Source organism: Diabrotica virgifera, chromosome 5, assembly GCF_917563875.1.
Source record: "Diabrotica virgifera virgifera chromosome 5, PGI_DIABVI_V3a".
Lineage (NCBI taxonomy): Eukaryota > Metazoa > Arthropoda > Insecta > Coleoptera > Chrysomelidae > Diabrotica > Diabrotica virgifera.
The window spans coordinates 82,360,507-82,382,837 of NC_065447.1; the positions used below are offsets into that span (position 1 = coordinate 82,360,507).

The following is a 22,331-nucleotide window of genomic DNA, read 5'->3' on the forward strand; positions in this document are numbered from 1 at the left end:
TTAAGTTATTTGTAGAATTATTGAGTTTTCTTTTAAAATAAAACTGACTAGAAGTACTTCGGTGTTTAATTAACATCCACGCAATTCTGCAAAACATCAGGTTATGGCCCAGATCACTTGTTTCGTGAGTATTTCGCCAGTAAAAAAGTCAGTGTTGAAGAGCCTGTGTCGGTAGTTTGCCGCGGCCAACGAAAATAAAAAAAGAAAAGCTGAAAAAAAGGTGAAAAAGAAGCTCGAGTATATATACATAAAAAAAGAAAAACAAATCCGAAAAATGGAAAATTCATCGGCTGCGTTGAAACTTAGTGGTGGTGACAACTGGGTAGCCTGGAAATTTCAAACAAGGGTAGTGCTAAAAAGCCGTGGTTATTATGACATAGTAATAGGAAAGTCTGTGAGACCGAGCACTACTGGAGATGACCAAAAGAAATGGGATGCTAGTGATTCAAAAGCACAAGAATTTATAGTAACCAGAATAGAGCAAGGCCCTATGACACACATTTTATCCTGTGAGACCTCGAAAGATATGTGGACAAAGTTGAAGTCTGTCTACGACAAAGAGTCAGAGGTGAGCATTCATTTAATGCAACAAAAGTTTTTTCTCTTGGAGTTTTCATCAGGTAAAAATGTTGCCTCATTCATATCACAGCTTGAAGAGATAAAAAATAAGCTAAAGCAAGCTGGTGAAGAGCTGTCCGATAAAATGATCATGACAAAAATACTTATGGCATTGCCAGAGGAATATAAGCATTTTCGATCCGCATGGGAATCCGTACCATCTGATAAACAAACCCTAGATGAACTTACATCAAGACTACTTATCGAAGAAGAAAGAAGTAAGTCAGCACAGGGCAGCACAGCATTGGCGATGAAAAGTGATACAAGCAGAGAATTTAAAGGGCAAAAGAAAACCAGATTAAAGTGCCATTTTTGTGGCAGAGGTGGCCATATTGCGAAAAATTGCTTTTTCAAGAAGAAAGAGAGAGATAATAATAGCCAGAAAGACATAAAAGTATGCAGTCAATGTAAAAGACGAGGACACAACTTACAAGAGTGTTGGTTTAATAAAAATAAAAATGAAAAACAACAGACAAGCAGAGAAGAAAATAAAATTGACAGTAATGCATTCATGGTATATACTGGGAGTAAGAAAAATAAAAATGAATGGTGCTTGGACACAGGAGCTAGCGAACATATGTGCTGGAATCAAGATCTGTTTGAAGAATTGATAGAGATAAGCTATAAAAAACAAGTAAAAGTCGGAAATGGAGAAAAATTACCAGTTAAAGGTATTGGAAAAATAACTCTATGGGCATTTAATGGTAAGAAATTTATAAAGTCAACCCTGTCGGATGTATTATTTGTGCCAGATTTACAATTTAATTTATTCTCAGCTGGATGTGCCTTAGATAAAGGTTATAAGATGTTTTCAAACAATGAAAAATGTGAATTTTATAATGACAAAGGAGAAATAAGAGCATTGGCAACACGGGATAACAAATTATACAAAATGTTATTCTCACAAGAACAAAACACTGAAACCTTTGCAAATATTTTAATTTCGGAACGCACCCCTAACGAAAACTTGTCTGACGGTCAAGTTCAAGAAAACAGCTGTTTAGTAGATGTATTTTTATCAGAGTGTAATTCTGCAAAAACAACAGAAAGTTTGAGAGTTTGGCACTGCAGACTAGCACATCAAAATACTACATATGTGAGAAACTTTTTAAGGCAAAATAACATTGATTTTATAGACGAAAAATTCGTGTGTGAACAGTGTTTAACAGGTAAACAACACAGAATACCATTCAAGTTAAGTGAATCAAGAGCAAGTGAGCCATTACAATTAGTGCATACAGACGTATGTGGCCCTATGGAAGAAGAGTCTTTAGGGGGAAATAGGTATTTCCTGTTGTTAAAGGATGACTATACAAATTATAGGTACGCGTATTTCATGAAAAATAAATCAGAAGTTAAGAAACACCTTAAAAATTTTATATCATTAGCCGAGAGAGAGACAGGCTGCAAGATGAAAAATTTTCAGATAACGGTTTAGAGTTTATGAACCAAGAAATAAAGGAGATGCTTGACTATCAAGGCATAAAACATCAGAGATCAGTAGTGTATACGCCTCAGCAGAACGGTAGGGCTGAGAGGGAAAATAGAACCCTAGTTGAATCAGCCCGAACTATGATACAAGGGCAAAAGTTGAATAAAAACTTGTGGGCAGAGGCCATACATACAGCAGTGTATGTTTTAAACCGAACAGGCCCTAGTAGCATAAAAAATGTGACACCTTATGAATTAGGGTACAAAAAGAAAGTCAATAATATTTCTACACTCAAGAGTTTTGGTTCTAGAGTATCAGTGCATGTCCCAAAAGAGAAGAGATTAAAATGGGATGCAAAAAATATGTTTGGTTTCTTTATTGGCTACAGTGAGGATGTAAAAGGTTACAAAATATTTGTCCCAGACAAAAATAAAGTTGAAATTCATCGAGATGTCATATTTTTGCCCAAGAAAACCATAGAAATAAAAAATGGGGAGACAGAAAAATGGGGAAAGTCAGAAGAAGATGACAGTGAAGCAGAAGAACCTCAAAATAATAGAGAAGAAAGCAGTGAGAGTGACCTCGAAACTGATAGCAGTATTGAAGATGTGAATGAAATAGAGCAGGAGCATGGATATGACCTGAGAAGACATATAAAAAGACCCTCAAGATATGATGATTATGTTCTGGATGATGACGAAATGAGTTTGTTGACTTTTAGTGATGATGAAGAACCCCAGACGTATGATGATGCAGTGGCCAGTAGTGAGTGTAAAAATTGGAAGAAAGCTATGCAATCAGAAATAAATGCGTTGCTAGAAAATGAAACATGGGAGTTTGTGCAAAGTAGTGATGGTCAAAAAGTCATTGAGTGCAAGTGGGTGTTCAAGAAAAAGAAAAATGAAAATGGTAAAGTAGTGAAATATAAAGCTCGTTTGGTAGCTAGAGGTTTTCAACAAATTGGTATGTTTTTTAATGATATTTATAGTCCAGTAGCAAAATTACCATCAATAAGGATTTTCTTAGCCATGTGTAATACTTTTGATATGAAAATTCATCAAGTAGATGTTTGTAGTGCATTTCTAAATGGGGATATTAAAGAAAATGTTTTTATTTCACTCCCAAAGGGATTTAAAGAAAAAGAGGGCACTATTTGCAAATTAAGAAAATCCTTATATGGTTTGAAAAGTTCACCTAAAAATTGGAATGACAAATTTCATAATTTGATGCAAAATTTGAGTTTTTCAAGATCTGAATATGAATATTGTCTTTATATTAAAGTAAATGAAAAAGGTAGGATATACATTTTGCTGTATGTTGATGATTTGCTGTTGGCAGGTACAAATGATCAAGAAGTTGAGAAAATAAAATACATTTTAAACAAAAACTTCAAAATGAACGACTTGGGTCAAATAAAACATTTTTTGGGTATGTGCATAACTCAAAATTTGTCTGAAGGCAAAATAAAAATTAATCAAACTGTTTACTTAAAAAATGTTTTGAAGAAATTTGACATGTCAAGCTGCAAACCATCAACAACACCAATGGATAATAATTTTCACCACGATTTTCTCAAACGAAAAAAATCTGAGAGCATAGAGATAGAAAAGAGATGTAGAGTTGCTATAGGATGTTTGATGTATGCAATGTTATGCTCAAGACCAGATTTGTGTATAGCTATAGGTATATTAAGCAGGTATCAAACATGTGCAAGTAACGATTTGTGGGTAGCAATAAAAAGAGTATTGAGATATATTCAAAGCACAGTTACTATGAGTTTGATATACTATAAACATAAATATAAACAGGAAAATTTGATAGTAGGGTACTCAGATTCAGATTGGGCAGGTGACCGTACTGATAGAAAATCTACATCAGGATATGTATTCAAAGTTTTTAATTGCACGGTGTCATGGGCATCACGGAAACAGTCTACAGTCAGTTTGTCCTCTACTGAAGCTGAATATGTTGCACTAAGTGTATGTGTGAGTGAAGCATGTTGGCTAAGATACTTAATGTATGATTTAAAAATAAAACCTGATTATGTAGCGGTTCTAATTCATGCAGACAATCAAAGCGCTATAAGGGTTAGTAGAAATCCGGAATTTCATAAGAGACTAAAACATGTTGATATTAGATTTCATTTTGTACAAGATAAAATTAAGGAAAATATTGTTGTATTAAAATATCTTAATACAAGTGACCAACAGGCTGACATATGTACAAAACCATTAGGTTTAACTCTGTTTAAAAAATTTAGAGAGTTGCTAGGTTTAGAATAAAAATTAATTTAGATCTAGGAGATTTACCGTTGAGGGGGGGTGTTGAATACCCAGTAAAAATAAGCAAGGGCAAATCTAGGGGATTTTTGTTATTGTATGATGTAGTTGGAAACAATGTTATATAAGTGTCAGATGTCAACTGTAAGCAAAAACAAGATGTAAAAGAAAAATAAATGTTGATTTTGATGTTTAAGTTATTTGTAGAATTATTGAGTTTTCTTTTAAAATAAAACTGACTAGAAGTACTTCGGTGTTTAATTAACATCCACGCAATTCTGCAAAACATCAATTACATACATTTACAATTATTTTTTTATGCACACTTGTTTGCTACCACTTGTTCTCTTGCTGTTGAAATAAGTTTTAAATGTTAACTGTACTTAGTTTTTTACAAACTTAATGTTTAAATGTTTATATCTTACATTTTTAATGGTTTATTTGACGAACTACTTTCCTTACATATTGGTATAGCTGTATCTTTTTAGGGAACACCTGTTGCATTTTTATATCTCTATAGATGTTTGGCAGACACATGTTTCTGACTCATTACATCAAATTTGTGGCAATAATGTTAAAAGACCCTGAGGATTCCAGAGCAATAGCTAACATATCCACGGAAGAAGCTACAGCTGCCTGAGGAAAGGTATGCCAAACGTTTAGAACATTTCAAACAATTAAACAAGGAATGGTTAATGAGAGTTTAATAGTGAACTTAAGGTTAGAAAGTATATATCGGCATGTCTTGTAACAAGGATGAAAAAAAAAGTATGTATAAGATGGAATGCAACTGCAGACACATGTTTCTGACTCATTAGTCGTCATTATTACGGTAAAGCCAAGTTAAAATAGGTGTATGTTAACTTGGGAAAGGATCACTACAGTAGCAATACAAACAATTTCTAGCAATAATGTTAGAAGACCCTGAGGATTCCAGAACACCAACTAACACATCCACAGATGAAGCTACAGCTACCTGAGGAAAGAAATACCAAATGTTTAGAATGTTTCAAACAAACAAACAAGGAAAGGTTAACTTATACCTATTTTAACTTAGCTATACCATACTGATGACGACTAATGAATCAGAAACACATATCTGTGGTTGCATTCCATCTTATACATACTGTGTTTTTCTTTCATCCTGATTGTGAGACATGCTGATATATGCTTCCTACCTTGAATTTACTATTAACTTGCATTAACCATGAGGAAGTGGTTCGAGCACTTCAAAAAATAAAGAAAGGAAAATGAACCGGAGGATATTCCTGGGGAAGTGTGGAAGGCATTAGGAGAGAAAGGAACACACTGGCTAATAGGTTTATTTAATAGAAATATGGAAGTTGGACGGATGCCATATGAATGGAGAAGCAGTAGGTATATTAGTACCTGTTTACAAAAACAAGGGAGATATATCGATACATTTTTGGCAAAGTAACGTAAGTGACATTTTTGGCGAATCATCCTTTTCCATTAAACAAACTCTATTATTGTTTAGAAGGTACTGCCAAAGTGTTGTAAGCCTAGATATATTATGTTTGAAATAATTCTAGACTTACTACACTTTGACAGTACATCATCATTCTCTTTGCCTTATCCCTATATGGGGTCGGCTTCCCTAATTGCATTTCTCCACACAATTCTATCTTGGGTCATATCAATGTTAATCCCCTTTACCAACATGTCCTGCCTTATCGTCTCCCCCCAGGTCTTCTTTGGTCTTCCTCTCCTACTCCTTCCAGGAATCTGCACTTCAGCTATTCTTCGTATTGGGTGATTAACGTCTCGACGTTGAACATGACCAAACCATCTTAACCTATGCTCTCTCATTTTGGCATCAATTGGTGCCACACCTAGACTTCCCCTAATATACTCATTTCTAATTTTATCCTTCTTTGTCACTCCACTCATCCATCTAAGCATTCTCATTTCCGCCACATGCATTCATTGTTCCTCTTTCTTTCAGCTAAGCTGAAATGAAAATTCTATAAAACAGCCATAAGACCGGCTATGATGTACGGAACTGAATGTTGGGCAGTGAAAAAGAAAGAGGAACAACAAAAAGAATACACTTTGGCAGTACCTTCTAAACAATAATAGCTTTAGTTTAATGGAAAAACATAAAATGTCACTTACATTACTTTGCCAAAAATGTATCGATATAACAATGTACAAACTACAGGGGACGATATAACCATTAAAGAAAACCTTCCAAGAAATAGAAAACAAATCCAAACTGAGAGGACTGAAACGACAAGAGACGCACACAGCTTTGAAAAGGTTGAAACATTCAAATATTTGGGAGTATTAGTCAACAGAAGAAATGAAAGTGTAGATATGAAAAGAAGAATTCAAGGAAAGAGAAATTCAGTCCCTGTAAGTTGGAACCATGTGGAAAACTTTTTTATTATTAATTTTATGAAAAAAAGTTATTCTTCATAAACAGATAAAGATTACAGATTAAGATAAAAATATCTTTTAGTCTAAAACATGATTCAACCATCAGATATCAAATGTTATGAATATTATTTATACGAGGTATGTCAAAAAGTATGAATTTCACTCAAGAGTAAAGTAGCCTATTTTTCACAATATGGAAAATTGCTACATATTATGAAAAGTTGTTTGGAATTAAGAACTACATTCTAATATGCAATTACATATTTCTAATTGAAATTTTTTTTTTTAAAACCAACATTATTTTCAGTTATTTCAATTCTGATAATTCCTTTATCAATAATTTTACGAAAAAATGTGATTCTTAATAAAAAGTTCTGCATGGTCTAAAACCTAAAATACAACCATCTTATATCAAATTTTATCAATTTTATACGAGGTATATAAAAAAAGATGAATTTTGATCAAAAGTAAAGTACCTTTATAATTCAGAATATTTCAATCAGAAGTATGTAATTGCATATTGAAACAAAGTTTTTAATTCTAAACAACTTTTCATAACAATTTTCGATATTGTGGAAAATAAAGGTGTTTTACTCTTGAGCGAAATTCATATTTTTTGCCATACCCACCTCATAAAATTGATAAAATTTGATATAAGGTGGTTATATTTTTTAGGTTTTAGACAATGCAGAACATTTTATAAAGAATCAAGAATTGGTTATCAATAATAATTTAAGAAAAATTTTTAATTTTTTTTTTTAATTAGAAGAATGTAATTGCGTATTAGAATGTAATTCTTACTTCTAAACAACTTTTTATAATAACAATTTTGTGCAAAATAAAGCTACCTACTTTACTCTTGGGCGAAATTCATATTTTTTGACATACCTCGTATAATATTCATAAAATGTGATATCTCATGTTTGAATCTCAGGTTTTGGACTATGCAGAGATTTTTATGAAGAATAACTTTTTTTCGTAAAATTAATAATAAAAAATAAGGTTTCCATATGGTTGCAACTTACAGGGACATACTGTATATATAAACTACAGGGCCATAAAACTACTTAGTCACATCATGAAAACATGGGAGAGTAATCGATTGAGATGTTGGTTGAAAGAAGGAAGACAGCGACAGCTAAAAGTAAAATCGGTAAAAATCCTTATATAGATAGATAGATGATAGACGGATATGTGAAAAAACTGTAATATCCGATAATCAATTTGGCTTTATGCAGGGCATATCAACAACAGATGTCAATTTTCATTTGGCAGTTGATGGAAAACACAGGAATAAAGAAACATACCCTCATATGGTATTCATTGATCTTAAGAAAGCATATGGCGTTCCTCAAGAGATTCTGTGGTAGGCACTCTATAAGGAAAGAGTGGCCAATGAATATGTAAAGATTGTGATTTATTCTCATTAGTTTTGGATCAGTAAACAAGGAAACTACAAGGTAACAGAGTCCCTGGTAGTTAATGTATCCTTATAATGTAGTGTTAGTAGGAAATAGTGAAAGCTACTTAGAACAAAAATAAGAACTCATTTTAGGATAATATATATTATATTGAAGTCTATTATTATAAAAAAATCACTAAAAAATTAAACACTAAACTAATTAAACTAAAAATCAAATACTAAAATAAAAGTTATTATACTAAATTTACAATCAAGATGCAGTAGAAATAAACAAACCAAGGCACTTCATTGTTACGAGGAGCGCCCTCGAATCATGATTTACAATGTATAAACTTTGTAAATCATGAATTGAAATTTATACAATGTATATACATTGAAAATTATAATTTGGGACTGCTTTTCGTAACATTGAAGTCTCTTGATTGTGAATTTAGTATAAGTAGTACCTATTTAGTACTTATTAGGTTTTTTTATTTTTGTTTAATTCCCTATTTGTAAATTAATTTAAGTTGGTTAGGGCCCTGAATGAAGAGTATACCTACTAGTTAATTTATTGTCTCCAGTTTCCACTTCCTTTTTTGTATTTTTTTTTGCTTTTTATTTATTAGTATCTAAACTAAATTCGCTCAGCCAAGATCCATTTCGACAGATTCAGAGTAGGAAACATACAACACAAAAATTCCTACCTCACACTATTAAATACTGCTCAAGCTCAAATCAACTTCATTAAAAAAAAGAAAAATTATTGGAAATAGTGCGAGTGTAGTGTAGGTGTACTAAACTCGATAAAATTTTGTGGAATTTATTTCCTCAAAATATTTTAATTTTGTACAATAAATAATTTTCTCATTTGTTATCAATACGTTATAAGGGTGTAAATAAATATTGATTGGCGTAAGGTAGGTATATGTTATTTATCTCTGTTTACTATTAATAATATTGGTGCTGAGTATTGGTATGTTTGCTTGTGTAGTAATTTCCAGTGACGTCTAGCAACCTAACTTCCCAAAAAATTACCAATATCACTAGACAATTGTGTCTCAGATTGTAGTAAGTATATGCGTGCATAAGTATTATATGTGTGAACATCTATGATACTATAAATAACATGAAAAAAAGTATTTATAGTATCACGAGTCACACACAAACAACATCGTTTCACAAATAACAAAATAACATAATAATAACATAACTACATAATAGCTACAGGACATGTAATTTTAGCATAGAAGAAGAGTTTAAGTGGAACAGATGGTCAAGGTTATTTGTCACTTCAAAAATTCAAAATACTTGTGAAGAGGACGACTGCATAAGGCAGCAGCTGCAATGGCCGCCGAAACATGTTTTATGTTAAATTTATTTGGAATTATCTGAAACAATATTTATGCAGGCTCACTCATTACTTTAGTGAGCGATATGAGATATACTACATCTATTATAGTATAGGTACCTCCTGGTCAGTAACAAGCTTTAAGGGTAAATAGAAGGATCATTAATCATTTGATACATGTATCATTTTTTTATTCTTTATTTAATTGACCTTTGTATAATTCAATTTTTAAATTTAATAAATCAATGAATTTTGTGTCTCTCTTCTGCCCTTTCCTTTACATTTTTGTGTTTCTATCTGAAGCAATTGAGCTATGTTGAGTATTAGCTTTCTTGTAATACATTCTCTAGTTTATTATTGGTAGCTTACTTCTGGAACTAGCTTTTTTAAGAACGCAGGATTCCATCTTCTAGATGTTTGTCATATCTGTAACAATTTTTTTTATTTAGAAAACTGAAAGGTATCTACTAACAAATATTAAAATTAGGTTTTATTCTTGTTATTGGGATTCTTCAATTTGCCATGTAAATTATCCAATCTTTAAAAATATTGTGTTTTGATATATACCTCGTCCAATTTACTTACCGTTGCACGTCATCCGCGCCATAGCCTGTGACACGATACCAACACGAAATATCTAGGCGGTAGGTGTGTTCCCCTTTAGAATCATTTTGATTCTAAAAAAGAACACACCCACCGCCTAAATATTTCGTGTTGGTATCGTGTCACAGGTTATGGCGCGGATGACGTGCAACGGTAAGTAAATTGGACGAGGTATACATAGTTGGTTTAGCCCTAGTTTACTATTCAATATACCAGTTGGATGGACTATAAATCTGTAGAGTTTTGACAATGATTGATATGTCCATCTAGCCTAACTTTTCAGAGCATTTTGAAAATTTGCCCAACCCAAAAACGAAAAGTAATCAACATAAAAATCAAGTAGTACATCAAGTTCTGCCCTACCTAATACAACCAAAATTATCCGTGCTCCTAGGGATCGAAGGTGGCACGGATAATTGAAAAGCACAGATAATTGAAAAGCACAGATAATCCGAACATTTACATACTGCTTAGGTATAATACATATACTATCATAAAAAGGTAACAGAAAAAATAAATCTTTCATTATGAGTCTCTTTTTTGTCATATAAAGTTTCCGTCAAGTGATTTACGATGACGTTATTTTGATAATACCTCAAAAATGTAACTTGAGTAATAGAAAATCATAGCACAGATAATCCGCACCCAGATAATCGGGGTTCTACTTTAAGTTAAAAGGGGGTTTTACCTTCATCATACACATACCAAACTCTACCAACTTGAGCACTAAATAGCACACTCTTACTAAATAGCATATCAAGCAAATAATCTCATTCTGGCTAAAATCAGACATAATATCATGTTTTGCCATACCACTACAGAAATATAGCATTGAATTTAAATAAAAGTTTTCCCCACATTAACAAATTTTTACATCATTGAACAGTTAATAGATTTAATAATCATATATTATAATTATGTGAACAAAATTACCACTGCATCTGTTTCATTAGCTAGCTTGTCTTTATATAAACTTGTCTTTGTCTTCTTTACATACAAATCAACCGTTTTCTACTAATTTAAAATTGCTTTACCTCTTGTTCAAGATCTCCAGTAAACTTTTTCACCATAATCAAATTGTTGTCTGATTAAAATATGGAAATGTATTGGTAAACCTTATGACTTTATATACTTATTAAGTTGCAATTCTTTGATTTACTTACATTTCCTTCTTCCAAAATGGAAATAAAATAATTTTGATTCTGTCATTATGCGAAAATCTAATTATGTTAGGTTAGGTTAAAGCTAAAGCTGAAATTAATAAAATAAACACAAAATCAGATGTGTTCCGAGTCCAAACTTACTTTTTAAGCTTATCCATAGAGAAATAAAAACATTTCTCTATGAGCTTATCTACAGGATAACTAACTGGAACATAAATTGATGTGAAAAGACGGGTACATTTTATTTGGCGAATAAATACTTATTCTCCAGATAGCTAATAAGAGCATATTTATCCGGAGGTGAAAAGACCGGGCCTAAGTCAAATTTAAAATACATGCCGCTAAATACTTTTAAAAATCGACACAATTCCCAATAAATATTTCTACTTACAAATTTTTATCTTTTGGCATTCTAAAAAATGATTTGTACTCTTTTTGCTGTTTATAATTGTTACAACCGTACATAGCACACACCACACTCATTTTGCAAGACATTTTTGTGTAAAAGTACAAACACAATTTAGAAAAATTAGCTCGTTATCCAAAAATTAATAAAATTTGAATGTTTACAGCAAATTTGACTTTGTCAAAATGTAGTTACAATCCAAGCCGATAGTGGCGCTAGTGGCAACGTGCTGCCAGTTTTCTGTGGGAGTTGGACGTATTACCCTTCTATTGGCCATGAGCCGATGGGTAGAGACGAAGCGTTAATAACCGCTATGAATTCCAAGATTTTATTGGTTAGAACTGCCCACGTGATATCTGTGTTCGTATTGGTCAAATGATTAAGAATGACAGAGCGGGATATTTAAATACCAATATTGTATGCAAAGTGTCGTTTCAGCAAGAAAACAAGTCTGCTGACCGAGGATAACAGATAAATATTTCTTGTTTATCTTACAATTGACAATTTTTGTGATAGAAATAAAAGTGTTGTAGAAAATCAATATTGAAAAACAGTATTGATTACAAAAACACTATTTATTCGTTTCTACTAGTCTGCTTTCTAGACTGTACCTAGTCTCATAAAATATTTCTTTTATCTCATAAAAAATATAAACAATTATTGTATAGTAATAATATTATTTTAATTTATTTCAGTTGTTCAATACAAACACAGCAGCACTAGAATAGATCTTATAAATTAAATTATAAATGCATCAAAATTAAAAACAGATAATTTACATAAAAGTAAATATACTGGATATGGGGAAAAGTAATTTAGGGGAAATTATATGTTATATTATATAATTATGATTTTCTTCGGCATTTTGTGAAATATAGGACATGTTGTGTCTTGTGTCCTTTTAAAATGTCTGACATTTCATATTTCATTTACATTTGGATTTTTAAACGTATGTATCACTTATTAATATGTTGCTACGATTTTTGTTTCTTTGTGGAGAAAAACCGTTTCTGTGGTTCAATGTTTTTACATATTGAAACTTTTAAAACACTTCAATTTTTTTTATGCAAATTTTGATTAAATTTTTTGTTGCATGTAGGTATATTTGACAAGACAATCTAAAAATTTCTGTCACTTAAATTATCTAAATCGGGTGTATGTATTTACAAGCATCGTCAAATCTTCATGATCTTTTTTATTGCAAATTAAATTGATGTTACTTAAATCCTTAAAGTCGTGGTTTCACTATCAAATAATTTGATCAAACAGTTTGAGCAAACTCAGGAAGTGACGCCACAACTGCAGTTTGTTCAAATTATAAAAATCTAGTGGTCACACTATCAGTTTAGTTTGATCAAATTTTGTATTGAGAGTTGTGGTAGTATATCAAAACCCACAAGCATTCCAACACTTTAACGAATAATAAGCCCCAAACTCTCTCTCTCTATTGTAGAAGAGAGACAGTAACTAACCAAAAAGAAATCAAGTCCTGATTAGGAAAAATCTAGAAAACAAACAAGAGTAACTATTGGCTACAAAAGCTGCTGTACAAAAATCAGTGTGCATGCTGAAGAAAGCAAAGCAGGTAATGATCAACGAAACAATTTTAATGTGTAGCTAGGCCATGATTGATAAACATCCAGGGGCTCACAGCTTAAATGATGCAGTCGCTTCTCAATAAAGCTAGCTTGTGTCAGTGACTCAATATTTATTAGAAGAAACTTACATACTGAAAGTAGGTAAGTCTAGGTATGAGTCTTCTAAAACAGCATAAGCTATGTTTTGGGTTTCAAATATGCAATAATTAACACTCCCAGCGCCAGTGTATTCTTTTAGATACACACTGTCCTCAACACTGTGTACCGAAAAAGATACACATGGCTTGTTGTGTTCGATCTGTTGTGTCACCTAAAAGGACACACTTACTTAAGTTTTTATATGTAGAGAATAATGCTATGGCCTGAGACAATTTCCTGGTATAACTGGGTTTGGCCTTACGACATGAAAAGATAGGTTGTATGTAACTAGAAATTCGTATGAAAAATGTTGCCATGTATGGGCCAAAACAATTTGCTCCAACTCATTATGCAGGGAAAGATTCAAGGAAAATGAAGCATAGGGAGATGCTATACGCTGTATGGATGTACATCAAACGAACTTTTCAGAGCAGCCGTCTCCAAAGTCCTAATAGCTATAATTCGTCAGCTACAACTTTTCCCATATGTCACGATTCATTTTCAAACAAATTAAGTCAAAACATAAAGTGAAACGTATGCCGATGTGTGTAGTATATAGTATACAGTATACAAAATGTATATACACATCGACATTCGTTTCACTTAATGTTTTGACTTAATTTGCTTGAAAATGAATCGTGACGCATGGGAAAAGTTATAGGGGATGAACAATAAGATGTATTGTCAGAGAAATAGCAAATAATCCCAAAAAAGTGCACCAAAATTGAGAGATGAGGTGGAAAGACAGTTTGGAAAAAGATGTAACCCTGAAACAATTAGACGGATATTACAAAATAATAATCGACATAGCTGAACTGCAAGAAATAAATCTATCAGCCAAATAAATAAGCAACAAGGAGTTTTGTTTTCTTTACTAATTTTAGCTGGTATCAAAATCATACACAAAATAATTAAAGGATTATTGTTATTTAAGTATGGTATATCTGAAACCCAAAACATAGCTTATGCTATTTTAGAGGCTTATAGTTAGTAACTTACTTTCAGTATGTAATTCTTTTCTAATATTGAGTCACTGACACAAGCTAGTTTTATTGAGTAGCGATTGTATCATTTCAGAATTGAGGCTGTGAGTCACTGTAGGTGCAGTGCAGTACAATAATTTTGCTTATACAAATTATCAGTAATAAATATTTATTTACATCAAAATAAAAATTCCATCACATAATGATGTCTAACAGCTGATTGTCACTCTGACCATGAACACAGATATCACGTGGGTAGTTCTAACCAATAAAATCGTGGAATTCATAGCGGTATTTAACGGCTCGTTGGGTAGAGGCATAGCCACCTTTACTTAACGGTGGCTATAGGCCATTTCAAGACTTTGACGTTTATGACACTAATTGAAAGCTGGAAGGCAAACATTGAAATTATTTATATTTGTACCGCATTGAGTTTCTTAAGTTTTTTACGTTTAATAGTTTTTTTATAAAATAGTTATTGTTGTTATAAAATAGTGGTCTATATAATTGTTTTTATATAATAGTTTAATCGTTGTATAATAGTTTTTTATAGTTGTATTTTCCGAACATTTTGCTGTTGACGTCTGTAGCTTCCAGCTGTAGAAGTACTTTAACGACTGTATTTAGTTGTAAGCAGTGAATAAATAAACATAAGTAAATATTTTCAAAAGCTTTTGGTATATAGATCCATTTTCCCTCAAGGGGTATGAGTTAACCTACAGTAGAAAAAGTTTTTCAAGGGTGACAACATGGACAAATATAGTTACTTACATGGACATAGTTTTTTTTGTATTTGGAGCTTAGTAATAGTTTTTACACAGGTCAACAAATGAAGGCATTCAAGAGTTTAAATTCTTACAAATATTTTGAGGTAGGATTTGTATATAATTGTGGAGCTATAAAAATAAATAATTTCATCATAGTGGTTCACCCCAGATATCTTAAAAAATTGACCTTTTAAAGAATTTGTACAGTCGGAAAAATGAAAGAATACCCATGAACGGTCACGTCAAACAGGTACAATCACATATTTTGTATTTGCTGTTCTTTTTCTATAAATAACAAACCATAGAGATTATGTTAATAATATGTGATCGTTCATGGGTACTCTTTCATTTCTCCGACTGTACCTGCAGTGAAAAAATTTCAAGAGAAGAAACTGAGAATCTGCCGGAAGAGGTGAAATGTTTTTTGATTTTAGACAACGCTCCTGCTCATCCCTCTGAAAATATTCTATGATCAAAACATGGCAACTTTAGTTGTATGTTTTTGCCAAAAAATACATCGCTTATTCAACCCATGGATCAGGAAATAATTTTAGCAACAAAATGAATATATCGCAGAAAGTTTTTAGATGAAGTAATTGTATGATGAAGATAACACAGAAGATACAAGAGGGCAGCATACTTTGCAAAACTTAACTGTTACAATTTGAAATCAACAATTTGTTAAGTTTGCTACAGCATGGAAAGGCAGTTATTAAGGGGTTACATAGGTCTTGCGGGTAAAAAAGTGACTTTTTAAAAAAATTATATCTTGGAAACTAAAAATTATTTTTATTTATAATTGGAACATGTAAAAGTATAGTACACTCAAAAAAATTTCAGCCAAATATATTCATTTTTGTAGAGTTGACGCAATTTTTCGACAACAGCCCTTTTTTGCGGTGAGCAGCATAACAAGTCCAGTCTCATCTGAAATTTCTTGTAGTTTATACCTCTGGTTAGTGAATGAACAAAGATTTTTTTATTAGATGAGGTCATTTTTGTTTTATCAAAAAAAACTACTTTAAAAATGAGAAAAATTGTGGTCAAAAATGTGTTTAAACTTATGTAAAATCTTCAAATTTCATTTTTTTAAATTCCTTCGTTCATTTACTAGCCAGAATTATAAACTACAAGAAACTTTTTGATTTCAAATGAGACTGGACTTAGTTATGCTGCCCACCGCAAAAAACTTAAACTCTACAAAAATGAATATTTTTGGCTGAAACTTTTTTTGAGACTACCTTAAGTACTATACTTTTACATGTTCCAATTATAAATAAAAATAAATTTTAGTTTTCGAGATATAATTTTTTTAAAAAGTCACTTTTTTACCCATAAGACCTATGTAACCCCTTAAAAAAATGTTTGATGGCCAAGATGCATACATATATTTAGAAGGAAAGTTCCTAATTTCTGTAGTATAATACATAATACCGAAGAGGAAGTAGCTCTAAGAGCCGTACTCGACTTGCGATTTGTAGTCGTGAAGATTGAACACATTCTTTCAAATAGAAGTCAATCCACGATTATTTAGTTACAAATGGATTGACTTGTATTTGAACAATGTGTTCAATCTTCCTGATTACAAATCGCAAGTGGAGTGTGGTGCTAATAACACCAAAATATTCCATATATGTCCATAGAAGGTACACAGACATTGAAAAATTCCTGGAATATCCCCGAAAACACATTCCCTGAACATCCCAGGAAAATCCTGTTTCAGCATTTTAAAAATTACCTGAATGTCTTATTGGAACATTCCATGAATGTCCACGAATGTTCTTTGGACATTCAAAATATATTTTGTAGACATTCCCTGGATATACCAGAAATACAGTGATGAGCGCTCTAATAACCTGCAAAATAGCACAAAAGATGGAAAACGTATTAAGTAGTGAGATAAAAAGAAATGAAACTAGTCGAGCTGGGAAATTTAGCGATATTAACTTATACATTTAGATTGTATTGATTGTGTACCACCTTCAGACGTATCAGACGAGTTTGGAAACTACCACTGTCACAGTGACAGTTTTAGTTGATATACTCCTCTGATATGTGTAAAGGTGGGAAACAATCAATATAAAATAAAATTTAAAGGTTAATTTCGCTAAATTTCCCAGCTCGACTAGTTTCATTTCTTTTTATCTCACAACTAAATATGTTGCCCGTCTTTTGTGCTATTTTGCCGGTTATTAGGGCACTCATCACTGTACATCCTTGCTGATGTGACAATACCTCCTATCTGTTTTTTCATGAGTTTTGTAGGAGAGATGGAAAAACATGTTTTAAGGTCACCTCCTGTGTTCATATGTAAGTTTTGACTTGTTTTGTAGTTCATAGATAGTTTAATTTACTACAAAACAAGTCAAAAAATATCATATGAAAACAGGAGGTGACCCTAAGACAAGTTTTTAGTCTCACGAAACTCATGAGAAAACAGATAGGATGTATTATTACATCACTGACGATATGTGGCCATACCAATTAATACATCCTTGATAAATATAAACATTTTTATTGAACAAAATCTTTTCATACATTTTTTTAATGCAATTTACTGATATTCCTAAATATTTCAAAAAAATGTGTCACATTTGCTTTGTAAACCTTTCTTTTGCCTTTCGTAGCCACATATTCCGTTTCCTTCCTGGGTTTTTGTAGACCACTTCTCTCAGCTGATTCTAAAAAAATAAAATAAATGGTAATTTTTCTATCCTTTACAATTAACAATCAGAAGAAATATTTACAGGTAATAATATGCATAAATAATAATATTTTGTATTTTGACAATGACGTCTGATTTGGAAGTCGAAAGATTAATAAAATTATTTTTTAAGTTAAATTGTGGCTTATTTCCCAATTAGAATAGTTAATTACAAAAATGCCTCAAATAACTAGCTTCAGAACAATAAATAATTCGTTTCATACCAACATTCGTCCAAAGTCAATTATACCTGTAGTATTTCCATGAAAAGATTCTTTAAGTGAATTTTGCATAGTTTTCTTTAAAATATCTCTATCAGGCCAGAACACAAATTTTTTTTAACCTAAGACACATTATATACAAAGTATTTTTGAAATAAGTTGATACCGGGTAGGGTGAAATACTAAACCTATATCCCAAATCTTTATAATCTAAGTTTAAGCTTAGTTTAGCTAAAGTAAGCAATACTTGATCACTTGGTGACAAAACAGTATTTTGATGGTATTTGATAAATGGTGTAATATACTTTAAAGCTATTTTAAAAACATTGTAATTTGCTAAACCAGTATAATTTTTAGTTTTGGCATCATCATTTTCTATACTTTCACAAGATAAAGCTAATTTCTTAAGCTGATATTTAAAATCCTGTGTTAATGTTAATGACATAAAATGTATTTGTTAATTTTTCCATTGTAATATATGTTTGACTATTTGGCAAAATCTTGTCTTCTACTAAACTAGCTTTTATACCAAATAACTGCTATCTACCACTAAATCCACTGTTTCTAAATCTACTAAAGTAACAGTAATGTATCATTAATGAAAAATGTGTAAAATCATAGACCTACCTAGTATTTGTAGAATATAAGACAGTCCAGTGTCTTATAAATCATTTCAAGAGGAATAAAAAAGCAATTTTTTCTTGTAGGTACCATTTTCTTTTAATTCTCCTTTGGTACCTTAATTCCCATTTTAGATTTTGGGGAACTCATTTCATTGTGTTTATATACCCCATATTTATTGAAGGAACCCAATCTGGATTGTTATTATCAGTTAAGTCGGCTGGTTTTCCTACAAGATTAGACTGTTAACATCTTCAAAAATCGTTAATGTTCAAATGTTGTAACTTACCAGATATAAGATGATTACAGGGGAATTTCCATTTTGCTAGTAAAATCTTTATATTTTATTGCATTTTACCATTGTTGTTGTCTCTCAGATGATAACTATAACTTATTTAGTTAAATTGGTTCAGTTTTGTGCTTAGAATGTAGCACTGATGGTAAGTGGTAAAAGCTAACTTTATCACGATTACTTTGCATTTCACACTTCAAAACACAACACCAATGAGGCATATTATCTTTCTAAATTAATACTTCCAGAGAAAATGTTAAATTAATCTTTGTACAACAACTAAAATGATCTAAAACCATAAGAACCTGATAGAATAATATTCAATGTTTGCCTTCCAGTAGCCATATTGTTTTAATTTTGACAGCATCTTGGAACGGCCTATGGTAGAGGGGATTTGACAGCTTTCGCCAGCGCTGTTAGTGGCAGTTTTGTGCATTTATCTGATAAATTTAAATGGCGCGCCATGGGTAGAGGAGATGAGATTTGACGGTTATCGCCAGCGCTGTTAGTGCAGCGTTGCCACATTTAGTAGGTTTCTACTTTTTTGGTAAATTTTTGATATTTTTTAAAAAATTCTAGTAGGCAATATTTTTTAATAGATTTTTGGTATATTTCAACATTTTCTTATGACAAAAATAAAATTTGCTTTTTAATAGTATTTACCCCATTTCTAAATTAATTTTTAGACATTTTGTTACAATTTCCCAATGTCATTACCGAAAATAAGATTCAGGGGTGGGATTCTGTGTACAATCGCTAACACCGCCGACCGCTTTCTATCAATGTCAATATATTTGAATTTTTAGTTTTAATTCAAATATTTTCTTGTTTTACTAAGTGCCACTTCAGCATCAACTAGCAAAACTAGAAAATAATTCAATTAAAGCTAAAAATTCAAATATTTTCACGACAATTGACATCGATAGAAAGCGAAATGTAGATATCTACAGTGCACGGAATCTAGCCCCAGGACATAGATGATTAATATTAAACAGAAATGAAACTGGATTCTGGTGTAACAAACTTGCAGATTTCAAGTATAGCAGTGCAATCAGTACCTATTTCAGGTGTTATTGAAGAGTTCTGGCATTCGGTGAGCCTGTTAGAAGCTAACGATGGAAAACTAAAATATCTAAGGCCCGGTCTTTTCACCTCCGGATAAAAGTTATTCGGAGGTTTATTTGACATATTTACATGTAATCTGCCGGATAAAGTTCCTAATAAATATTTATTCGGAGGTGAAAAGACCGGGCCTAATTATAATATATGTAACTTTGCAAAACAACAAATATTGTGTTTGCGTGTTTCTAATATAAAATGCGAAATAATTGTTTGAAAAATATGATCCAGACATGCAGATGTTAAAATCAGCGGATGACAAAATATTATATACAAATATTAAATATAAAACTGATAAAAATTAATAATAGTTGGTCATTTTGTTCCACAGTTAAAATATAAAAAAGTTTTGTTTTTGTTTACAAACAGTCATATTAATTTCTAGTTAAACTCCCTCTGTGGCGCAGTGGTAAGAGCGCCTACCTTTGGACCGAAAGGACCGACTGCTCGCGAGTTCGAATCTCAGCAGGGTAGAGAATTTTTCGTTTATTATAAATTAATAAATGAAAATAGTTTCTATCCTTGTGGGATCGGTACCCACCGGGGGGACCGCAGACGTTCGGATACAATTAGCGTCTCTGCAAAGACAATGACATCGACTTTGCAAAGTAACAAGATACTTACTCAACACACACACTACACATAAAGTCGACTTTACATTACATGATTTATCATATGATTTGGTCATGGAGTGAAATTTACATGTTTACACTGTGTGATTTGTCATATGATTTTGCATTGTTTTGTCATAAGCATTGTCATGCGACTCGTCATGGGAAAAATCATATGACAAATCACATGATAAATCATGTAGTGCAAAGTCGACTTTACACTAGCTACCTAATTGGTAAAATCCACTGTACCATCACCATGCCAATGCCCATTAGTTGTCGAGGCATTAGCTAAATAAAAAAAATTTCTAGTTAGTCAGCTGTTATTTTTATTATAAAAAGTCCTAAATTATATACAAATATATTAATAAAGTTTTATAGTATATTTTAGTTTTTGATAAGTAGATTTTAGTAAGCTAAACTTACAGTAGATTTTCTAAATAAAATGTGGCAACGCTGTGTTAGTGGCAGTTTTGTTTTGTGCATTTGATAAACTTCATAAACTGAAATGGCGGATAATATGGATTTTTCAAAAAAGAAAACAAGATATTGCAGCTGTTGTATTGATTCATGTAAAAATACTGAATATAACAGTACTGGATGCATTTATTATATTCGGAAACATTGCGTACATGTCCTGCATCTACTAAATCCTTTCCTTGTTTGGTGTTGCTGATTGAAATTGGATATCATGGGAAATAAGACTTGAATCCAGTATAGTGTTTAATATCCATTTTGATAGAATTCAAACAAATTACAATTCATACAAATTACAAATTTTAATAAGCAAATCAGTAAGCACACAAAAATAAACAGAGGTAACATTTAAAATGTTAAATAATTCATTTAAACGTATTCTTTTTCTCAATGGTCTCTTGCGTAAGCAGTCATCCAGTCGCACGAACTTATATATTAAATATTAAAATTATAATGAATAAAATAAAAAAAACATAATTAATTTTACTATTAATTCTGTGTATTCATTTAGTAATCAGGTTACAATAATATTTCAGTTCATAATTTGTGTCTTTCTAGATAAGTATCTATTTTTCTCGTTTTGTATATTTCACATACATAAATTTTATCAGAAAAGTTTCAAACCGCGAGAGAGCGCTACCGTCGAAACTCACAGCCAATAGTATTTGATTATATTTATATTTACCATTCGCTGATTGTCGTATCATCATGGTAAGGTAAATACACAATCCACCCACTGGGTAAATGTACCATGATAGTGTGACGTCAAAACGTCAAAATTTTTCCAAACACGTTGTGTCTAGGGTATACGGTACCGTGTACGCAAATAAAAAAGTTAGGTAGAAAAACGTCATAACAAATATTTTTCTATCAAACAAACACTAAGGGCCGGTCGTTCGAACGCTAATCAACAATGATCTTTATTAAATATTTAATTAGTCACCAAAACTGTCAATGTCAACTTTGTTTGGGTTGCTGAAAACATAATTAATTGCAATTATGAGATTATTATTAATTATGTTAATAATTATTGTTATATTAATTGATTATAGTCTCAGAATTGTAATTAGTTATGTTTTAACAATTGACATTGACAGTAATTAATTATTTGATAATGATCATTGTTGATTAGCGTTCGAACAACCG

The 22,331-nt window shown here is 31.6% G+C and overlaps 1 long non-coding RNA gene across 1 annotated transcript; it reads right to left on the minus strand.

Annotated features, from left to right (window-relative positions):
• Positions 1-9,662: 9,662 nt before the first annotated feature.
• Positions 9,663-13,750, minus strand: LOC126884277 (uncharacterized). The gene is made up of 2 exons (XR_007697931.1): positions 11,640-13,750; positions 9,663-9,908 (listed from the first exon to the last, which is right to left on the minus strand). It is a non-coding gene; the product is annotated as an uncharacterized LOC126884277 (long non-coding RNA).
• Positions 13,751-22,331: the final 8,581 nt, after the last annotated feature.